The sequence below is a fragment of the Lissotriton helveticus genome, chromosome 5_1 (genome assembly GCF_964261635.1).
Source record: "Lissotriton helveticus chromosome 5_1, aLisHel1.1, whole genome shotgun sequence".
Taxonomy (NCBI): domain Eukaryota; kingdom Metazoa; phylum Chordata; class Amphibia; order Caudata; family Salamandridae; genus Lissotriton; species Lissotriton helveticus.
Genome location: NC_136065.1, coordinates 1,345,055,587 through 1,345,079,051, shown reverse-complemented (window position 1 = coordinate 1,345,079,051; position 23,465 = coordinate 1,345,055,587).

Below are 23,465 nucleotides of genomic sequence, written 5' to 3'. Positions count from 1 at the left end.
TTTCATGTGGGTGATGAGTGAGAGTCTACCACAGACATTGTGCAGAGAAACCTTATGTTTGTTTCATGCAACATCCATAAAACATTATTTTAGATCAAAACAGGACCTCATTTATGAGAAATGGGAGAGGTCACAGAGAATATTTGCAGTAATGTTAGTGAGCTGCTACTGTATCACAATATTGAAAACTCACACCACTATGCCTGAATATTAGATATAAACACATTTAGACCCTGGAAGAGTGTTTCTGTGCAGTGCCAGTGACCTGGACAAAGAGGGCATGAAAAAGATTAATCTGGATCATAAATTCAAAGCAGGTTAGAACAGAGGCCACCAAAATAGGACGGTTTGGCCCATGGCCCCCAAAATCCTTCAGATGTCCCTCCCTACAGGAAGCATCCTTATCAAGTGGCAGCAAAGCCTGGAGTTTGGGGGGCGGGCAGGAATGGGCGGCGGGGTCTCTTCTGACGCGGGTCGCATTCTTGTCCCCGTGCTGGGCGTCAGCCAGTAAAGCCATGCGACAGATGGTCCCAGACTCCGGTACCCCCTCTGCCCCTCTCCCTGCACCTGCCGCCCCCTCACACACCGCCTGATACTCAATGGCGCGGCTAAATGGGGCGCATTTGACTTTTAAATTTCAGTCAGAGTACATGGGGATTTTCATGGCTTAACAGCAGCTTTCTGACTCTCCAGAGGGCGACGAGCCCCACAGAGCGGGTCTGTTATGGCCTGGAATGGGGGTGGGCCCTGGGGTGATTATAGAAGCTGGTAATTCAGCTAGGCCCGGGCTGGCCCTGGGAACCTCATTCTTGTACATAAATATCTCGGAGCACATCAGAGCTACAGATGGCTGTTAATGAGAGATGGGGCCGGGGGCAGAAGGCAGACGGCACTCGAGGGGGCTGCTCTGTTTCACTAGACCCCCAGACCCGCGTAACAGTAAGTCACACGCAGGAAACCTTGGTCCCGGACCAGCCGGACCCAACACAGAAGCATCTCACGAGGGAGCACCGCGAGACACCCGAGAAGAAAGTGAGGAAGTGGCAGGGGAACCTCTTTAGTTAGCGTCTGTGCTAGCGGGGGAAAGCCCTGGACGAGAAACCCACAGTGTTACGTGACCTGCACACAGGCACCCTAGGCAGGAAGGCAGAGAGATGTGGGGAGAAAAAAGAGATACAAGAATGACACACAGAGACGGAGAGACTAGAGCACAGGACACAAGACTAAGAGAGACAGTGACGAAAAAAGGAGTAAATATAGATCAGACAATGTCAGAGAGAAATACATAGAAAGTAAACACGAGAGTGTCGCATAGACATCGAAAGCAGCGTCAGAGATAGAGAAGAAAATCAACAAGAGAGTGACATGCACAGAAATTAAACCATAAAAAAGATTGATAAGAGCAACATACAGACATGGACGAATGAGTATAAGGAAATAAAGATAGGCAAAAGAGGAAGAGGAAGAACTAAAGATACAGGATATAAAAAGAAGTGGTACCTAAGCAATAAAAGAGAAGTCAGTGACAAACAACGAAAGGGAAACTGATAACCAGGACGCATAAGAGGGACAGACACAGGTGAAAAAATTGGAGCTGAAGACTAGGGGCCTTATTACGAGTATGGCGGCCCATAGGATTGCCAAGCTCGCGTTGGCAGTCAAACCACCGCCACACTGCGGGCCCACCTGCAGTATTAACAAGCGTGGCAGTCGGACCGCCACAGGACCACTGCGTCCAACAGGGATATCCAGGATTCCGCAGCGGTCGGGGAGCTTGAATATGCTGGCACTGCCCCTGCGGCACTGTCGCGTTCATGGCAGTGAGCCTAACATGAAAATGGTAACAGAGGGTAGGGCCCCTGACTCTCCTGGGCCTGGGAGTGCATGTTGGGAGGCCCATGTAGTGCCCCCCTGGATTTGTACTCCTAGTTCAAGCTCAGTTTGGCATTAAAGCCACATCTTGCAGGAACGTGCAGTCAGCACTCTGATGGTGGCGGTCTGAAGGTTAGACTCTTGGATGAGCCTAACAGACGGCCACAGCACCACCAACCAGACGAGGTTTGAACTCCTTATATGGTGGGCGGGTGCACGACAGCTTTGGCGGTCCTACATCGGCCGTTGCGTTGGCGGTGGTGCTGTGGGATTGCCAAAGTTGTGATATGGCCCTAAGGGTGTGAGGGAGAGCTGCGGAAACTCGAATTACATTTCTATACAAGAGTGACAGATATAAAAGAGAAAGTAAAGACAGACAAGAGTGGCATGAGTAGATAGAAGAATAGAAAAAAAGAGAGTGCCAAACAGAGGCAGAGAAGAGAAGGTATAAATAGATTGGGCCAGTGTTTTAAATAGGCAGGTAGTCTCCGGCACTGAGTACCTGCTGTACCTGCACTTTTTCGATTTCATAGGGAGAGTACATACACTTTTTTGCTCTGCTGCAATATATTTAAAGGGAGAGTACCGGCACTTCTCACTCTCAAATAGGTACCCTAAATAGAGAGTACCAGCACTTCTATATTTCAATTTAGAGTACTCAATTAGAGGGTGACAGAGGTGGCAAAACATGAAGTATCAAACGGCATGGAGTGACAAACAGGTATACAGGGTTTAAAGGCAGATAGTGGCAAACAGTGATAGAGAAACTGAAAGTAATTTTATTTGTTGTTCATGAGGATAGAGCGGTTTAAAAATAACTTTTCTTCCTCTCTTTATTTTTTATTTATCTACGCCTGTGTATTACTGTATATTACTCCTATCTCTGCGTCTTGTTTGTCTATCATTTTTGTCTATCTTTACTCTGTTTTCCTCTCTGACCTTTGCTTCCAATTTCTCCATCCCTGACAGTCGCTCTCATACATCGTTTTTTTCTCTCTCTGTACCTTATCTCTACCTCTGCCTGTTTAGTGTGAGAGAATGCCTCCATGTAGATATATCGACATGCCCAGTCTAAGGCACCCATGAAAAATACTAACACACAGGCACAGTCTGGCCTGCTCAAGCTTCCCTCCACGTTGCTGATAGATTACTGCATTTATGCCCACCCAAGCCAGGCTCTACTAAAAATGGCCTGTGACCGGCTCCCCACCTTTCTCCGGCGGGCAATGAACCTGTCATGGACATGGCTCTACCACTACTCTGCCAGCGTGCCATGAGACTGCCTATACTCCAGCATTCACAGGCAGAAAGTGTCCACTTGCTTTTCCCAGCCCCACTGGCATTCCATTCTTTTGGTTTTGCTGCAGGGAACTAGCCCTGTCTAAGTCCTGCTGATCTGGCGCACGACTAGCTATGCCCAAGCCCCACTGCCCTGATTCGTGACTGGATCTGCCTTGGCCTCACTGGCACTTCCCTAGATCCAGTAATCTGTCATTACTGATTCTGCCACTGATCTGACATGTACCTTGCCCTTACCTTACCCCGCTGGCCATATGTATTTTGTGCGTTATTTAGCCATCAATACTTCATCTGTAAAACAATAAGTGCCCAGAAGCTCACGGCCAGCGCTACGAATATCCGGATTGCGAAATGCCAAGGAGGGCAGTGCAGCTCATGCCTCTTTCTTCCAGCACCAAATACCCCTCCCACTTTATCTCAATCACGCAGGCTACGCTTCATCCATGCTTTCTCACTTTGTTGCAGTTTTTCCATATTTCTCTTCCTCTTTCTTTCCCCCTTTGGTGGTTTTCTCTCTCTTGCTGTGAGTAAATATAAATGCTAGACCTAAAAAATGAGTGCTGATGGGCCCCACCTGCAACCACCGGGTCAAATTAAGGGATCACTGACATAATATCGAGGGACATAATATCGAGTATCAAAAATATCGTTGACAAAATATCGACAGACAGAATATCGACTTTGTATTTACAAACAGGTAAGTACAAAAATATCGAGTAAAAAATATCGTTTACAAAAATATAGTTTATAAAAATATCGACTTTATTAAAAACAATGTTAAATTAAATTAATATTAAAACTTAATTACTAAAATAGTCTTAAAAATACTTAAATTACCTTATAATAATTAAATAATTAATGAAAGTTATAAAAAAAATTACAATCATATTTGTTAAAACATATATATATAGTAACATAATATAATTAAATAATAATCAATATTATTACCGTAGGATAGCAGAAGTGTAAAAATTACTACTCCCACTCCAGAGAGTGCAACAGTAGTGAAAGCGTTGGATAGTGTAGGGGTAAAAATTACTATTCCCACTCCAGTGAGTGCAACAGTAGGGAAAGCGTTGGATAGCGTAGGGGGTAAAAATTACTATTCCCACTCCAGTGTGTGCAACAGTAGGGAAAGGGTTGGATAGCGTAGAGGTAAAAATTACTATTCCAACTCCAAAGAGTGCAACAGTAGGGAAAGCGTTGGATAGCGTAGGGGTAAAAATTACGATTCCCACTCCAAAGAGTGCAACAGTAGGGAAAGCGTTGGATAGCGTAGGGGTAAAAATTACTATTCCCACTCCGGTTGGTGCAACAGTAGGGAAAGCGTTGGATAGCGTAGGGATAAAAATTACTATTCCAACTCCAAAGAGTGCAACAGTAGGGAAAGCGTTGGATTGCGTAGGGGTCAAAATTACTATTCCCACTCCAAACAGTGCAACAGTAGGGAAAGCGTTGGATAGTGTAGGGGTAAAAATGACTATTTCCACTCCAAAGAGTGCAACAGTAGAGAAAGCGTTGGATAGCGTAGGGGGTAAAAATTACTATTCCCACTCCAGTGTGTGCAACAGTAGGGAAAGGGTTGGATAGCGTAGAGGTAAAAATGACTATTCCAACTCCAAAGAGTGCAACAGTAGGGAAAGCGTTGGATAGCGTAGGGGTAAAAATGACTATTCCCACTCCAAAGAGTGCAACAGTAGGGAAAGCGTTGGATAGCGTAGGGGTAAAAATTACTATTCCCACTCGGTTGGTGCAACAGTAGGGAAAGCGTTGGATAGCGTAGGGGTAAAAATTACTATTCCAACTCCAAAGAGTGCAACAGTAGGGAAAGCGTTGGATTGCGTAGGGGTCAAAATTACTATTCCCACTCCAAACAGTGCAACAGTAGGGAAAGCGTTGGATAGTGTAGGGGTAAAAATTACTATTTCCACTCCAAAGAGTGCAACAGTAGAGAAAGCGTTGGATAGCGTAGAGGTAAAAATTACTATTCCCACTCCAAAGAGTGCAACAGCAGGGAAAGCGTTGGATAGCTTAGGGGTAAAAATGACTATTCCCACTCCAGTGAGTGCAACAGTTGGGAAAGCGTTGGATAGCGTAGGGGTGAACATTACTATTCCCACTCCAGTGGGTGCAACAGTAGGGAAAGCGTTGGATAGCGTAGGGGTAAAAATTACTATTCCCACTCCAAAGAGTGCAACAGTAGGGAAAGCGTTGGATATCGTAGAGGTAAAAATTAATATTCCCACTCCAGTGGGAGCAACAGTAGAGAAAGCGTTGGATAGCGTAGGGGTAAAAATTACTATTCCCACTCCAGTGAGTGCAACAGTAGGGAAAGCGTTTGATAGCATAGAGGTAACAATTACTATTCCCACTCCAGTGGGTGCAACAGTAGGGAAAGCGTTGGATAGCGTAGGGGTAAAAATTACTATTCCCACTCCAATGAGTGCAACAGTAGGGAAAGCGTTGGATAGCGTAGGGGTAAAAATTACTATTCCCACTCCAGTGAGTGCAACAGTAGGGAAAGCGTTGGATAGCGTAGAGGTAACACTTACTATTCCCACTCCAGTGGGTGCAACAGTAGGGAAAGCGTTGGATAGCGTAGGGGTAAAAATTACTATTCCCACTCCAAAGAGTGCAACAGTAGGGAAAGCGTTGGATAGCGTAGGGGTTACAATTACTATTCCCACTCCAAAGAGTGCAACAGTAGGGAAAGTAAATACTTCTCATATTATTTAAAAATATATAAATTAATATCTATAAAAAAATAATTAAAAGTAATTATCAATTTAATATAATATAATAATTAATCAATTACAATTACAAATTACAATTAATTTTTACTATTAGTTACCTATTCAAATTAATTACAAATTAACAATTAATTAATTAACAATTAAAAATAAATTAACAAAAATTCAAATTAAATACAATTAAATAAATTGAATTATTCAATTAAGTATGAATAAATTACTTCCCACCCTATTCCCCTATAAACTCACAACCCACTACAGAAATAAATTAGTAAAATTAACATAATTAGCAATTAATCAATTAAATAAAATTAATTGGCAGTTAAAATGTAATTAATTACCCATAAAAAATTAATTAACAATTAATTCAAAAAGAATACCAATAAATATTTTTACATATTTAATTAATTATAAATAAATTACTTCCCACCCAAATCCCCTATAAACCCACAACCCACTACAGAAAATAAATTAGTAAAATTAACATAATTAGCAATTAACCAATTAATTAAAATTAATTGCCAATTAAAATTTAATTAATTACCAAATATAAATTAATTAACAATTAATTAAAAATGAATACCAATATATAAATTTACATATTTAATTAATTATAATTAAATTACTTCCCACCCTATTCCCCTATAAACCCACAACCCGCTACAGAATTAAATTACGCAAAAAATAAACTAAATTAAATAATTAAAATTAATTATAACATAAATACACACTTTTCACACATATAATAACATAACAAACACTATAAAAAATTCGATATTATTAAAAATTCGATAATTTTATTAACCTATATTATATACTTCGATATTTTAACTTTATATATTTTTAACATTCGATATTATATTACTTACCTTCAAAACGATATTTTGGATGACTATATTCTGTCCATTCGATATTTTGTAGTCGATATTATGTCTGTTTACCCAAATTAAGCACTGCTAGCCATGCTGCATTCACTTAAAGCGTGCACTTCTTTTAAGGAGGTGGTGCCACCTCCTGGAGCCACGAGGACTTAAATTGTGTCACGAAACAACTAGGATAGAAAGAATGTGCAGGAGGGTGTTGCTTTGTGGCAGTTAAAGCTGAAAAGAACTGACACAAGTAACACTAGAAAAATGTATTTTAAAACGTGAATGATTCAGGAACTTTGTGTTGTGGACCATCATTGTTGTGTGGAACTTTAAACCCAAGCCGCCTCGCCTGACATTATTGGTGCTTGTATAACGAACACAAGGGTTAACCAATGGGGTGAACCTGGGTCACATACATGAATCAAAAAACAAGTTTCATCCAATCTGATAATTATCCAAAAATAGGGGTCAACCAGTTTCACTTAGCAGCCCAGTATAAATTGTGTAAAAACCTAGGACTGTATAATTCAAAACACTCAAACACTGGACTATACTCTGTTTAGTGGAAATCATTTACACATTTCTAATGAATTCATAGAGCTCAATTAAATTATACCCCCTAGTGGAAAAATGGTGCAGTGCTCCAAAGGTGCTTGTGCAGAACAGTAAGCAAAAACGATCAGCTCATAGACTAATCTACAGCTGACTGAAGAAGAATTAAGCGCAAGACCAAAATAAAAATATGAATAATGGGACCAATACATGGATTTCTACTGAATAAAAGGTCAATTTGTTGTTATGTAGATGCGTATTCAGCTCTAAAGCACAAATTAAACCGTGGGTCACCACCAGGACATCTAATAAGTGAGCATCTGGGGTTAACTAAAACAAAGGAACATCAATCAGGATAAGAATGGTGCAAAAATATATTGTAGAAAATCACACACTTCTTAATAAAGATGCATAAGCAAGATATCCTACAGGCATGGTATTGTTGTGAATAGCAGATGAGGGCAAATTGACCCGAATGTTGCTTATGCTGCCATTTTACATACAATAATAATGGTGGAACAGATAAATTAACTTAAACTTAATTGACGCAATATAGTGATCTAAACAATCTTGGAGCTTACCTAGAGGGAGCAACACAATGATGAGATTCTAATGTGGGTCATGATAGTATCTGGAGAGAATATTCATAGTGACATTAGAAAGATTGCCTAAGTGATGTGACCTACCAACGAAGATCATAGCGCTAGCGCTTGAATGTGACCAGGATTTCTGCAAGCTGCTATTTCGTTTTAACAATTTTAAAAACCTATTGATGTGAGAATATGTGTTTTTAAAATTACATTTCTGCAAGCTGCTATTTCGTTTTAACAATTTTAAAAACCTATTGATGTGAGAATATGTGTTTTTAAAATTACATTTCTGTGCTCTTACTTGTTTTCTGGTCGCTACTCCCCGGTCCACCACAGCCTGTGCTGATTGTGTGGAGGGAGGCTTAAGCGACACCACTTCCTGGTTGTCCCATCCTGGGCAGCCATCTTGGGGAGGTTGACGGGCTAGTCTCCACCCTCGCCCAATCTATATGACCTCTTCCCACCCCGCGTAGCGGTGACGCGCAGCGGTAGCGCCGTATACGCGCCGAAGAGGCGCCAAAGAGAAGCCAGTCTGCGCCAGTCCGTGTCCAGACGCTTCTCGCTGGCCCGGGTCTGGGGTGGTGACCAGCACCATGGTGGGTACTCGAGTTGCCTATAACTCCACGTGGTTACACTCCTTACGTCCCCCCGTCAGTCTTTCCTGTTGCCATTCTGTCTCCCCAGCTAATATCGACCATCACTGTAAGCACTGTACATGGAGCACCTCCCGCCCATATAGCGACTCCCTCCCTTTGGGAGAGACTTGGAGAATGTATCTCCTTAATTGCCGGTCGCTACCCAAACATTTCACAGAGCTGCATCTGTTAATTGATGAGCTTAATCCTGACGCCCTATTTTTAACGGAAACTTGGCTTCAGATTGACAACGACCCGTCCTTAATATGGGCCACACCTCCAGGCTATACCCTTAAGCGCCTCGACCGCCAATCGGGGAGAGGCGGGGGCCTAGCAATTATATACAGGGACAGCTTTAAGTGTCGGGTCACTCCTAATTCCTTGCTGACTTGCGAGAGCTTACACTTTGCACTTGATCTCTCCCCTACCACCACTTTTTCTGGTATTTTACTCTACCGCCCACCAGGTTCCCCGAATAATTTTATCACTCAAATTACTGATCTCACTGCCAACGCAGTCTTGACCTCATCTAACCTCACCCTGCTTGGGGATTTTAACATCCATTCAGATGACCCCCAGGATATGGCAGCTAATAACTTGCGGGCCAACATGCAAGCGTTAGACCTCTGCCAGAGAGGCCATCAGGCGACCCACAAGAAGGGACATCTCCTTGATCACATATACAGTAATACCAACCTTAATGTAGAGTCCCCTGTTCCACTGCCTTGGACCGATCATTTTTTGATACCGTTCACCTGGCTTTCTAACTCCTGCTCCCCCCGTGAGGCCTCTACCAAGTACATGGGCAGGAAATGGTCCTCACTTCCCCTCACCGACTGGACAATGGCTCTCACTCAAGACCCCCCGAAAAGGGCCTTGACCCCTGCCTCTGCTTCTAGCAACTTTGATCACTGGATCTCCAGCACCCTAGACCGAGTTCTTCCCAAACGCCCCTGTAAACTCATCAGAAGACCTAAAGTTGCACCCTGGTACACTCCTGCTCTGAGGTTATTAAAGCTTGACTGCCGCAAACTAGAGAGAGCGTGGAGGAAGGACCATTCTCTGTCTAGGAAAGATGATTATAGGTCCGCAATAAGGCTCTATAAATCAGAGATTAAATTGGCGCAAACTTCCTTCTACGAAGGGAAAATTAGTGCTGCAGCCAACGCGCCTAGGGAAATCTTTAGGATAGCCAAGTCCCTTATTTCAGCCCCGGCTGAGCGTCCTACTGCTGAAGGGGCACAAGACCGCTGTAATGAGCGAGCTGCCTTCTTTTCCAAGAAAATTTCGACCATTTACTCTTCTTTTAGTAATCCTACGGTCATCGCCCCCTCCGTCCCATCTAAGCCAGCTGATTCTCCGGCTCTCTGCAAACTGGATATAATTCCGCTTCTTGATGCCGGCAGCCTGGATAGATTAATCTCTAAAGTTTCTTCTGGGTCTCCCAATGACCCGGCACCCCCCCGGATCCTTGTCAAGGCACTGGACGTTATTCGTCCTGTCATCCTGGAAGCCTTAAACACCTCCATCGTGTCCAGGTCGGTCCCACTCCCCTGGAAGTGCGCCATGGTGAGGGCGCTTCTCAAGAAGCCCTCCCTGGACCAGAGCAACTTGTCCAACTATCGCCCCATTTTGTTGCTCCCCTGGCTGAGTAAACTGCTGGAGAGGCACGCCAACAATATCTTAACAGACTATTTGGAGTCCAACTGTCTGTTGCGTGCCTCCCAGACAGGTTTTCGCCCTCAACATGGCACAGAAACCGCTATGTTAGCGGTTACAGAGGAAGCAAGAACGACTTTGGATCGGGGAGGAAAGGTGGCCATTATCCTGTTAGACCTTAGCGCCGCGTTCGACACGGTGAACCATGCCACGCTATTACACCGACTGGCGGGCATGGGCGTGTTGGATGCGGCTCTAGACTGGCTTACCTCCTTTCTGAGTGAGCGCTTTTTCCAGTTCTTCGAGGGTGAGACAGTCTCTCCCAAACACCCTCTCAGGTGTGGGGTCCCTCAGGGCTCCTCCCTGAGCCCGACCCTCTTTAACGCCTACATGGAACCTCTGGACAGGATAGTCCATCCCTTTGGTGTGCGTATAGTCACCTACGCGGATGACACGCAGCTGGTGGTCTCGTTAGACCACGCAGATGGATCATCCGACACCTTAGGCCCCTGTCTAGAGGCTGTTGCCAGATGGATGCAAGCCTCCTGTTTGAAGCTTAACGGGGAGAAGACAGACATCATTCTCCTCGGAAATCCCTCCCCGTCTGCTCTTGCACCCGTCTGGCCACCATGTCTTGGCGCTCCTCCTGCCCCCAAGTCCCAGATAAAGAGCCTCGGGATCTGGCTTGACACCGCCCTTGATTTCTCGGTCCAGGCTACTAAGACTGCCGCCACTTGCTTTGGACTAATGAGGATGCTCCGGCGGGTGCTCCCTTTCCAGGCGAGGGGGATCATGGTCCAGGCCCTGATTCTCTCTCGCCTGGATTATGGGAATGCTCTCTACCTAGGAGCACCGGCTTCGGTACTGCAGAGGCTTCAGGGCACACAAAACAGTGCGGCCCGCCTACTGTTCAATCTCTCCCGTCGGCAGTCGGCGAGGAAAGCTCTGAAAGACCTCCACTGGCTCCCAATGGCTGCCAGAGTGCAGTTTAAAGCTCTGTGCATTATGCACAAATCCTTTCACCATGTAGGCCCAGCGATTCTGCACCCTCTGGTCACGCCTTATGTCCCAGCACGCCCCCTTCGGTCTGGTACCTTGCAGCTGGCCACCTCCTCTAAAATTAACAAAGCCCGTTGGGGTGGCCGCTCTTTTTCCCATTCGGCGACCAGACTTTGGAATACCCTCCCCTTTGCCATCCGAGGAAATAGCAACCTCCTCTCGTTCAGAAAGGCCTTGAAAACGCATTTGTTTGCTAAATCCTGCTGATCTGCCCCGAGCCTGCGCTAAACCATTTTATCTTCAAGCGCTGCGAGGCCCTAGGGCAGTTATGCGCTATACAAATGCAATTTTTCATTTCATTTCATTTCATGTGTCCACAGTGGGCAAAAAAAAGCGGGTGCATGAGCTTGTGAGAATAGCTTGCCTGCAATAGAGATGAGATGTGGCCTAACAGCCTGAAGTGGTGGCTCTGGAGCCAGGGAACCAGGGTTGAGTCCCCACATTATCTCAACACCCTGTCATTCAGCTCAAATCAATTAATCTTCTTGTGACTAACAAAACAAGCATTTACAATGCAATGGTTTTGCCTTTGACAAAGTTAGAGCTATTGGCATTGTCAATGAGAAATGTTTTATTTATGTGTTGGTTTTAAAAACAGATAAATTAATGGCATTGTCATTTACAATGCCAATAGCGTAATCTCACGCAAATGGACGATGGTTACAAACATTTTTGAAAAGTGCTCTATAGAATCAGGAGGAGTCGGGGAGGGATAATGAATAGAGATAGAGCCAAGAAGGAAAAACAAATTAGGGTGATGCGAAAATGCTACAGGCTAAAAAGGTTCACTGGCACCGCCGCATATAATAGTGGGCATCTAACCTGCATGCACACACTTGTCGCCTCTTTAGACGCACTTGGTTGTGTTGAGTAGGCATTAAACGTGAGTTGAAGGCAGGGGGATCTCCCCCACCCCTCTGCCAACTGGACGCAGCAGCCCAAGAGACACACGTGGCCATCTTCTCTCCACACACTTTGCTTTACAAATTAACCAGGGCGGGGTCACATGCGTTAGGAGATTACGCCCCCTCTCCCCAAGTACTCAAAACACACACTGCCAGGACCGACCTTAAGAAAATATTGATGCAAACGCAGATTGTAGCGAATGCATCTGATGTTCCATCACACCCACCCATCTTCGCACTGTACTACTGCCAGCCCTCATGCAGGACCCTGCTTGGATTCTGCTATGTATGTACCGACACTACACCCACCTTAGTATCATCCAAGCACCTCAAGGCTGCCGACATCAGTAGCAACCGGTTATTCACAAACGTCAGCATACTACCATAATTACACCCTTGTGTTCCTGATACTGTACGGAGTAAAGGAGGCTGCGTAGGGTTCAAGACAGGATCACAGACACTCAGCAGAACATTACACACCTCAGCAGTAACAACAGACACTCACCTGCTCTTCCTGGAGCAGCAGAGGGAGCTCGACTAGGCACAGATGCTCCGGTAAATTCCAGTGCGTGGAGGGAGTTCAGTTGACTGCATCAGTCTGTCGGCGCTTCACCCGCCTGCCCTACCCCGGCTGCTCTTAGCGCCAGCAGGAGTTTTGACCCCTGCGGATCGCCGTCTTCCCCCTCTCTCTGCCTGCTGAGCTTCACTGGGGCGTTACCGGCCCGGCTTCTCCTCCGTGCTGGGGAGATTCAGTAAGAGGTCAGCCCTCTGTCTGTCCTCCTGTGCCCCGTCCCACGTTGCTCTAGTCTCAGTAGGAGTCCACGTTGCGTCTGTCTATCTTCCCTCCTCTGTTGCCCAGCACCAGGACCTCTGAGGCAGCAACAGCTTCACATATCACAGGTGCATTCTGGTACACGTGGTCCAGCTGCTCGCTGTTAAAGCCTCGGTACACCTGGCAGAGGCGAGGCTGCAAAGTTGGACATTGGACAACACAGCATATTGGTGTCACCCCATGTGCTGGTGCGGTCCGCACCCCCCAAGTGACGCCACTGCTACTACCGTGGGCTGACAAAGGAGAAATCGTACAAGTTCTACTTCGGACTTAATTTCCGTTACGTCTTTTTGTTAAGAGTGGCAACACAGGCTATACATTTGATATTGTAGAGCGTGTTGATTGTTGGCACAGAATTGAGACGCCTCCGGCCCCCACATACCCTCTACTAGCCCTTTGACCCTCCTACATTCTCATTTCCTGCCTACCACCTACAACCACGTTAAGGGCTCTTCTCTTGACATTGTGATGAGGGCCAGCGTGGAGGGATGAGTGGCGCTAGGACTATCTCTGCAAGCATCTAAGTCGGTGTCACAGAGAACAAATTCATCAGTGACACACACACACAAGTTTGCAGTCTGGTGCAAAGTACGATACTGCACAGCATGTTTACAGCTAGAACGTCAGATAAAGTAGGTTTAATGGCCATTTATAACTTCAGACCGATAACCAGCAAAGGAGACAATTTCATGTGCAGCAGCTGGATTGTGGGAATCGACTTGAAACAACAGAATGGTCGGAAAGGTTTTGTAGCACACGGACAGCGGGGCGGGGGGGGCAGGAATGGACGGCGGGAAGGCAGAATGGTCGTAAAGGTTTTGTAGCACACGGACAGCGGGAGGGAGGGGGGGCGGGAATGGACGGCGGGAAGGCAGAATGGTCGTAAAGGTTTTGTAGCACCCGGACAGCGGGAGGGAGGTAGGGGAGGGGGGCGGGAATGGTCGGAAAGGTTTTGTAGCACACGGACAGCGGGGGGGGGCGTCAATGGACGACGGGAAGGCAGAATGGTCGGAAAGGTTTTGTAGCACACGGACAGGGGAAGGGGGGGGCGGGAAGCAAAAACAAGCACTCACCTGGACTTCCTCCGGCGGCGGACGGCCGCAGAATGTCCAAAACAAACCTGGACGACAAACCCCGCCCACCGCCGCATGACGTACCGAAAAGCCAAAAATTCTCGGGAACGCCCCCGAATCTGGTCCGGGATTGACGGACAGAGCCGTCTCACTATGGCTAGCCTCCATTTATGGAGCTAGCCAATGGGAGACTGGGGACGCTCCAGTCCCCACACACAGACATCATTAAGTTTTTCCTAGCGCATGCGTACTTCGTACGCATTGGCTAGGCAAAACCTAAAAAGTGAATCTGACCTTCTGCAATGTAATCTGGTGCTCTGATGTCCTTGAGCCCAGTATGTGCTATAACAATCTGCAACAACGTAATGTGGTCAAGCAGGCCCGTGTAGGCACCTAGAGAGGATTTAGACAGGTTTACTATTAAAAAACCATGGCTAAGCACTCGTGAAGAGGATGATCAAATGGTAGAATGTACATCTTACCAAGCATCACAGGCGTGATCATCGAGGGGGTCAAGAAAAAAGCTGCCACCATCAGGACTGGATGGCGATGGATGCATGGGCAAGATAACGCCTCAAATGAGTGGCATCACAATGTATGACAGCAGGGCCCTCAGGGTGTCAAATGTAAACAATGATGGAGGCAATGCCCAAGTCACCATGGACAAAAAAGCCAACATCTTGTGGAAAAATGAACCTGTACTTCACACATTTATGGAAATCACTTAAAAATAGCACAAACACAAGGAGATGATGGACGGAGAGCTGAAACTTTTCAGACACTCACCCAAGTCACAGATCTGGGTTGAATCCATCATCTGTCATCATTCTTTAGCTGCTAAGCCATGTCTTCCCTGGACCGCAAACAAGCATCCTGGGACCGGTTTCGGGCTAACAGCCCTCTTCAGCCAGGCTAGCTTGAATCCAGTGGCAAAGTGAGCAAGGGACCCACGTCTGGGCATACCCTGCCAACTTAAAGCAAACAAAGCAGACACCAGGAGATGATGGACGGAGTGCTGAAACTTTTCAGACACTCACCCGCAGTCACAGATCTGGGTTGAATCCATCATCATTCTTTAGCTCACTTCGCCACCCCAGTTCAGACATAGCTATATGCAAATCAGTCTTGACCCTGTGCCTCATGGGAACAGTCCAGCACAAACTACCAAATCATGTCTTCCCTGAACCGGAAACAAGGATCCTGGGACCGGTTTCGGGCTAACAATCACTTAAAAATAATCATACTCTTACCAAAAAGCAATTAATGGAAAAATCACCTCAAAGAACATACAGCAAAAAGAGGGAAACCCATAGACATATATGCACATCGAAAGATCCCATATGGGAATATGTGTCTTGGTCTGACATCTTTCTCAATAAAGTGAATGTTTCCTCTGCGTCAAACTTCCCTTATGGACACAAACTCAAAATCGCTCCTTCATCTAAGTTTGATGGATCAATAACGATTTCCATACACAACAATGATAGGATCACGATTCAATCCACTGAGTTATAGCTTCGACCACTTATTCACAACTCTTCTCAATTCCGTAAAGCGGGGATCTTCTGCCTTGCCTCCCCACATGCAGCAAACCTACTTGTATAATTTTATACATAACTGCACCCCTGTTATGACTTAATGGAATTTACATACACAGCTCCTGAAAATGTCTCCCACCATCACTCTTTCATAGTTCCTTTGCTCATGCAGTCCTTTGTCTTAGTAAGCACTAAGAACATACTCCTTGCTGAAGACTTCTCAGCTGCCCTGACTCACTGAGTCAATGATCAGCATCCCAATACTCCTACTTCCTCCTCTCCCAATCATCATTCAGGGGATTATGAGTCCAACTCCCATTGAAAGGTTATGATTTAACTAGTCACCCCTTAAGCTACCTACCTACTCTAGAGAGCGGCCTCACCTAGGCGCCCCTCAAATTGAAACAGAACATCCTGTGTATTCAACCAGCCAATTCTTGACCGTCTTTGATAATACTCATCTATGTCTCCGCTATCTAAGAACCTTCACTCACTCTTGTATGAGATGTTGCCCTACTGGCTTTCCTCTACCCTTCACCCCTATCACCTTCTCTCAAACACTCAAACAGAACTTTCCTTGCCATTCAAAACCATGCCTGATGACCTCTGCTCCGCTTACACCTTATCTTACCCACCACATACAAAAGAACATAAATACCTTACATCACACTGCCCATACAATGACCTCCAGAACTACCTGAAGCACATTACTTAAAACACAGCTAACAACCTTTAACTATAATATGCCCACTAATATCACTCCTTTCCATGTCAACACATCCCTAAATTTAGCACTAAAACATTCCCTTTCTTTCCCCTCCTATTCTTTAATGTTCTCTGAAATTGACCACAGAGCATCCCCTTACCATGCAGCACCAGAAAAGAATCATAAAACTTCCTGTCCCCAACCCATCACCGACCTCACTTCTAGAATGTCTGACAATACATGGTGCTCGAAAACTAGGAGCAATTGACTACTGCTTTGTGACAGACTTCAACCCTATTTATCACAGGGTGACATTGACAGCCTACCGGCAGGCTATAACATTTTCTCTCCACCTACCATCAAAACTCGTTTGTTTAGGTTCAGACACCAGTCCTACTGAAGGAAAACATTGGCAAACAGAACATGACACTTGTTCAGACAGAGCCCATTGACACTCCCTGCACCAAAAAAACTCGGCCCTTCGGGGCATGCTTCATAATTGAAGATCAGCAGTGAAACACAGAATGGAAATTGCAGGCTTCATCTCACGCGTCAACCATTACATTCTAGTCCATTCTGGACCTGTTTTAATGGTACCTCCTACAACATAATGGACCTTCTGCTCTCTCCGAGTCACTCAATCCTTAGATGTGACTGTGAAGAGAGAATTGGAGGAGGAATAGCAGTCATCTTCAGAAACTCCTTGCAATACACAAATATACTGCATATTTCTTTCTCTTCATTCAAATGCCTGAAACTTGAAATAAACAAACAACACAACTCCCTTTTTCGATTCTATGCAGCTTTTATTGAGAAATGCATTGAGCCCATTACCAACCAGTCAATGCAGTGTGACAAGGTCAATTTTAGGTCTCGCCTGAGTCAGCACATGTGCTGCTGTGCAAGGCATTAAGTAAGGGCTTTTGAGCTCTGTGCATGTGTTTTTTTGTCTGAGCCGACAATTGACTTGTGCATGTGTCTTTTTTAAAAACACAGCACGCAATTGGTACAAGGTGGGTGATTGTCCCACCCTGTTTGTTGGATGGCCTAGGGTCCTCGGGCACAAGCTTCAACCTTATCTGTCTCCAATTATCACATTGGTGGTAATTGGAAACATATGGTGCTCGTTTTTTTTTTGTTTACCGTAAGAATGAAACGCAATTGGCTATAAACACTGCCTCGGGCTAAGTTTTAGTCTTTGAGAATGGAGACTACATTACAGACTTGGCTGGATTTACTTATTTTACTTTGGTGTTCTGTGTTTTAGCTCTGCCCATTCAACGATTTAACAATATAGTTAAGCGATGTTGTGACTTTGGGCGCCAGAACCTTTTTTTAAAAACAAAATGTCCATGTACGCATTTTCTTTTTTTTTTTTATTTCTTTTTTCCAAGGCCAGTCAAACAGTACAATTTTACACATTACATATCCTCACAATAATGATGATAAAGCATACATTGAGTTTGTACATTAGCATGTTATGACATACCGCCTTGAGTATTATCAAAGTTACATTCTTAGTCCCTCGTACACTTAACAAAAGAATATTACAGTACAGTCACAGGGGGGCAGTGTGCAATCGAATTAAGTCTGGTAGCCGGTAGGTGTATATGCATGTAGGTATTTCCCACCTCCTGCCAGTGGGTGTAGGTGAGTCTCACCCTCCTCGCCGCATATCTTGCCTGTAAGCCTAACATTGTCTACAGTCAGTCCTCTGTATGCGTGGATTGGAGGTATTGCACCAGTGTCATGCCCCGTGGTCCCACTTGCGAAGAAGTTTTGATTGCCTTGGTCACTATATAAGACGCACCACTTCAACAGAACGCCGCTTTGCGTTCTAGCGTCTGGCTCCCACTTCCTGGTGTTCTGTCCCCGTAGGATTTGCCTGTCTTCCGGTTTTGGTCGGTTGTGTTTCCTGTTCTGATTCTCCGCGTCCTCCGTGCGGGCGTTCTGTTCTGTTGTATCCTGCGGCCCTCCTTGACGGTCCTACTACCGCGCTGACACTCTTCATCCTTGTGGGGGCATTTCTGTTTCCTTTTTGGTTTCTCCACAAACACATTTGGAGCAATTCGTTTTTACTTTACTTTTTCTTTTCTCCGTTCATACTCCCCTGTTCCTGGTGCTCTGCCCGGCGGCCGGGTCTTTCCCCGTCGTCCGGCCGGGTACTGCCTATTCCAGATTTCCCTGTTCCTGGTGCTCCGCCCGGCGGCCGGGTCTTTCCCCGTCGTCCGGCCGGGTCCTGCTTTTCCAGATTTCCCTGTTCCTGGTGCTCCGCCCGGTGGCCGGGTCTTTCCCCGTCGTCCGGCCGGGTACTGCCTGCCGCATATTCATATTGGTTCACTGGCCGGAGCTGCCTCCCGTTGGGTGAACCACCCAGCCAGCCTTCCCTTTGGCATTTTGGAATACTCTTTGTTTGAGGCACTTGCGTGGACCAGTGTATGGTGTGTTTGGATGCTCAGCTACTAGAATCACGGTAACAGCGCGTTGCGCTGCCTCTATTATATGCTTGTATGTGGTTAATGTTGTATTTGACAAAGTTATGATATTTTCTGGCAGATTACACCTTGTACATACTTCAGAATAAAGGCTCGCACACGCGCATTTCACCTTGGAATAGAGTTGGGTGCTCTTCAAGTATTCTCGATAAGATAAGCGTGGTGAGATTCACATATCACTTTCTTTTATTTACTAGTATAGAGTGGGGTAGAGTGCTTATACTCTTTTGCCCTTTTGTTGCACAGAGAGCGAACACCAAATCTACCCACCAGTGGTATCTCGAAGTCCAGACTATTAGCTGTGGTAGGTGATATCTATATATATTTAGGCATTGTATATGTACACTGTTTTGTAACAAAGTATAGGTAGTAATATCTTCCTTCCCTTACAGCCTGCCTCCTCATCAAGTGTCCACACTGAAGTTCCACAGTCAAGACCTGTTATTTCCCCCGCCTTTCCTTGTTTTGTTTCCCTGTTTTCCCCTGGCGTGCCATTCGATACTCTAGAGTCTGATAGAGTCGGAAGGTCGTAGGGGAAGGCTGAGGACTACTCTCCAGATTCCTGACGCTCCTGCGGAACAAGCCTGGAAATCATTACAACCAGTGGGTCCCAGAAATCTCATGGTCTAGAGGATTGGGGCAAGTTTTCAGCACAAGTATCTAGCTGAGTTTTACAATATGACATGTCCTTGATCCAATTTGCGTGCTTCGGGGTCAGTTTACTGCCCCAGTCCGGGTACGCATTTTCTAGAACATTATTTATACATATGCAATTCTTAATCTATTCATGTATCAGCCACATTCTATCACAATAAGGCGATTGCATTGTAAAGCGAACACTAGAGCTGGCTGGATGCAAAGTGTAGAAGCTGCTTAAATTCCCTTGAATCTGTAGAAAATCCGGAATATAAAGTTTCAAGTGGATACCTCTCCAAGGAGGACATCACTGTAGTTTAGCTTGTTCAAGAGGCAAGCATCATGAAAGCAGCATGAATCTCTTCCATGTTTATAATATTGTATTAATCGCATAATAAGAGTAACAAGGCTCACATAGGGGGTGATGTTGCCTGCGGCTCACTGCTAACACTGGGTTGTTTATGGTGCTTCTTGCTCTGGGTTTGCGGTTTTCATGACAATGTTCAATTGTAATCATCACCAGGGCCGGTTTTTGGCGCTTTACACTATGTTTAATTTACTGTGAGTGTAAACAACTTTATCACTTTATCTCCCCTTTGCCTCTCCTCTCAAACCACTCAGTGCCACATAATTACATGCCACATAATTACACTCTACTGAATGCAAGATACACTCCACACAATATCACTCAGTGCCACATAATTATATGCTACATAATTATGTGGCTCTGAGGGGTATGTGGAGTGTATGTTGCATTGAGTGCAGTGTAATTATGTAGCATATAATTATGTGGCACTGTGTGGTATATGTGGCGTGTATTTATGTTGCATCGAGTAGAGTGTAAGTATGTGGCATGGAATTATATGGCACTGAGTGGTACTATGTGGAGTGCATTTATGTTGCATTGAGTACAGTGTAATTATGTGGTGTGTTAATATGTGGCACTGAGTGGTTATATGGAGAGTGTATGTTGTATTCAGTAGAGTGTAATTATGTGGAATGTAATTATGTGGCACTGAGTGGTGTTATTTGGAGTGTATGTTGCATTAAGTGCAGTGTAATTTTGTAGCATATAATTATGTGGCACTGAGTGGTATTATGTGGATTATATGTTGCATTCAAAAGAGTGAAATTATATGGTGTGAAATTATGTGGAACTGAGTGGTATTTGGAGTGTATGTTGCATTGAGTGCACTGTAATTACACACCACATAATTACACTCTACTAAATGCTATATACACTCCACACAATACCACTCAGTGCCACATAATTACATGCCACATAATTACACTCTACTGAATGCAACATACACTCCACACAATGCCACTCAGTACCACATAATTATATGCTACATATTTACACTGAACTCAATGCAACATAGACTCCAAATAATACCACTCAGTGCTAGATTAATTATATGCAACATAATTACACTCAACTGAATGCAACATACACTCCACACAATACCACACAGTGCAACGTAATTATATGCTACATAATTGCACTGCACTCAATGCAACATACACTCCAAATAATACCACTCAGTGCCACATAATTACACACCACATAATTACACTCTACTGAAAACAGCATACACTCCCTAGAATACCACTCAGTGCCACATAATTACATGCCACATACTTACAATGTACTCAATGTAACAGAAATAAACTCCACATAATACCACTCAGCCTCATATAATTACATGCCACATACTTACACTCTACTCAATGCAACATAAATACACTCCACATAATACCACACAGTGCCACATAATTATATGCTTCATAATTACACTGCACTCAATGCAAAATACACTCCAAATATCACTTAGTGCCACATAATTACACACCACATAATTACACTCTACTAAATGCTACATACACTCCACACAATACCACTCAGTTCCACATAATTATATGCTACATAATTACACTACACTCAATGCAACATACACTCTAAATAATACCACTCAGTGCCACATAATTGGATGTATGACATTACAACGCATGATTTTACCACGCATGCCTTTACAATGCGGTTTTTACAGCGCAAACCCTTACAACGCATAGCGCTTTGGGGTGCTGGATAGTGAATAGTTTAATTTACTATTCCAACTCCAGTCCCCGTGGACACTAGGGAAGGTGTTGGATAGTAAATTAAACATATTCCCTATCCTAGAGCGCCCCCCAGCGCAATGCGTTGTAATGGTTTGCGTTGTAAAAGTTGCGTCGTAAAGGCACTGCGTGGTAAAAGTTGCGTTGTAAAGGATGTTTCCCCACATAATTACATGCCACATAATTACACTCTACTGAATGCAACATACACTCCACATAATACCACCCAGTGCCACAATTATATGCTACATAATTACACTGCACTCAATGCAACATACACTCCAAATACCACTCAGTTCCACATAATTACACTCTATTGAATGCAACATACACTCCACACAATACCACTCAGTGCCACATAATTATATGCTACACAATTACACAGCACTCAATGCAACATACACTCCAAAAAATACCACTGAGTGCCACATATTTACACACCACATAATGAAACTCTACTGAATTCAACATACACTCCCCATAATACCACTCAGTGCCACATAATTACACACCACATAATTACACTCTACTCAATGCAACATAAATACACTTCACATAATACCACTCAGTGCCATATAATTACACGCCACATACTTACACTCTACTCAATGCAACATAAATACACTCCACATAATACCACACAGTGTCACATATTATATGCTACATATTTACACTGCACTCAATGCAACATACACTCCAAACAATACCAATCAGTGCCACATAATTACATGCCACATAATTACACTGCACTCAATGCAGCATACACTCCACATAATACCATACAGTGTCACATATTATATGCTACATAATTACACCGCACTCAATGCAACATACACTCCAAACAATACCACTCAGTACCACCTAATCACACGTCCCAATTGCACTATATTCAATGCAACATAAATACACTCTACATAATACCACTCTGTGCCATATAATTACACACCACATAATTTCACTGTACTCAATGCAACATAATACATGCCACATAAATGCACTCTATACCACATACCACCAATCAACAGAAATGCACTCCACAACATGACACAATTTCACTAAGCATAATTTCACTCAACACCACAGTTCCAGGCCACACAATTCAACTCCAAACTTATAAGCTAGTAATTACATTAATTTATGACTCTCAATGCTACACCATACAGGTGCAGAATTATTACTGCTTAACCAACTTTGCTGAAAAAATTTAGACGCGCTAGGATCATACAAACAAGTAACTCAATTAAAGCTATACGAAATAGTAACAATAGGACCTGTTGACTAGAAACCTCTCTATTAGAATTCCCATTCCTCATTTAAACTAAGGAAATGCACAATCAATTATTGAAGACTAGTCATAGAGAGACAGGATTTATACATGGTTAGATTGATCAGTATTTAGGAAGTAAAATACATTAAAAGTTAAGAATACAGAATCTTCAGATTGATCACTCTGAGCCATCAATTACCAAAGTTCTAGAAGGAGAGTTTAGGAAAGGACATGAACCATGTCAACTCAAAGAATCTCTCCCATGAGGGAAAGAAGACCTGGAATAGCGCACACAGTGTATGCACGGGCGAGGAGAGTCCGCCAGTCCGATAGTTGTCGCTCAGTTCGATAGGAAGAAATCCTCGTGGGAAAGGTGGCAAAAAAATGTATGGCAGGCACCTCCTAGGTTACCTCATCAGATCGGACCACTCAGTCATTGGTCAGTTCATATAGGATGCTTGTCATGAGATGAAGACACATTTTATAGGAATATAGGCGCTTCAGTTTATGTAAATGTTCAGACCATCCGGTTGAGGTGGACCTTTAAACAAAGATCTTTTAACAAGGCACATGAACACGTTTGAAAGGGCAGTTTTCCAGGCAGATGTTC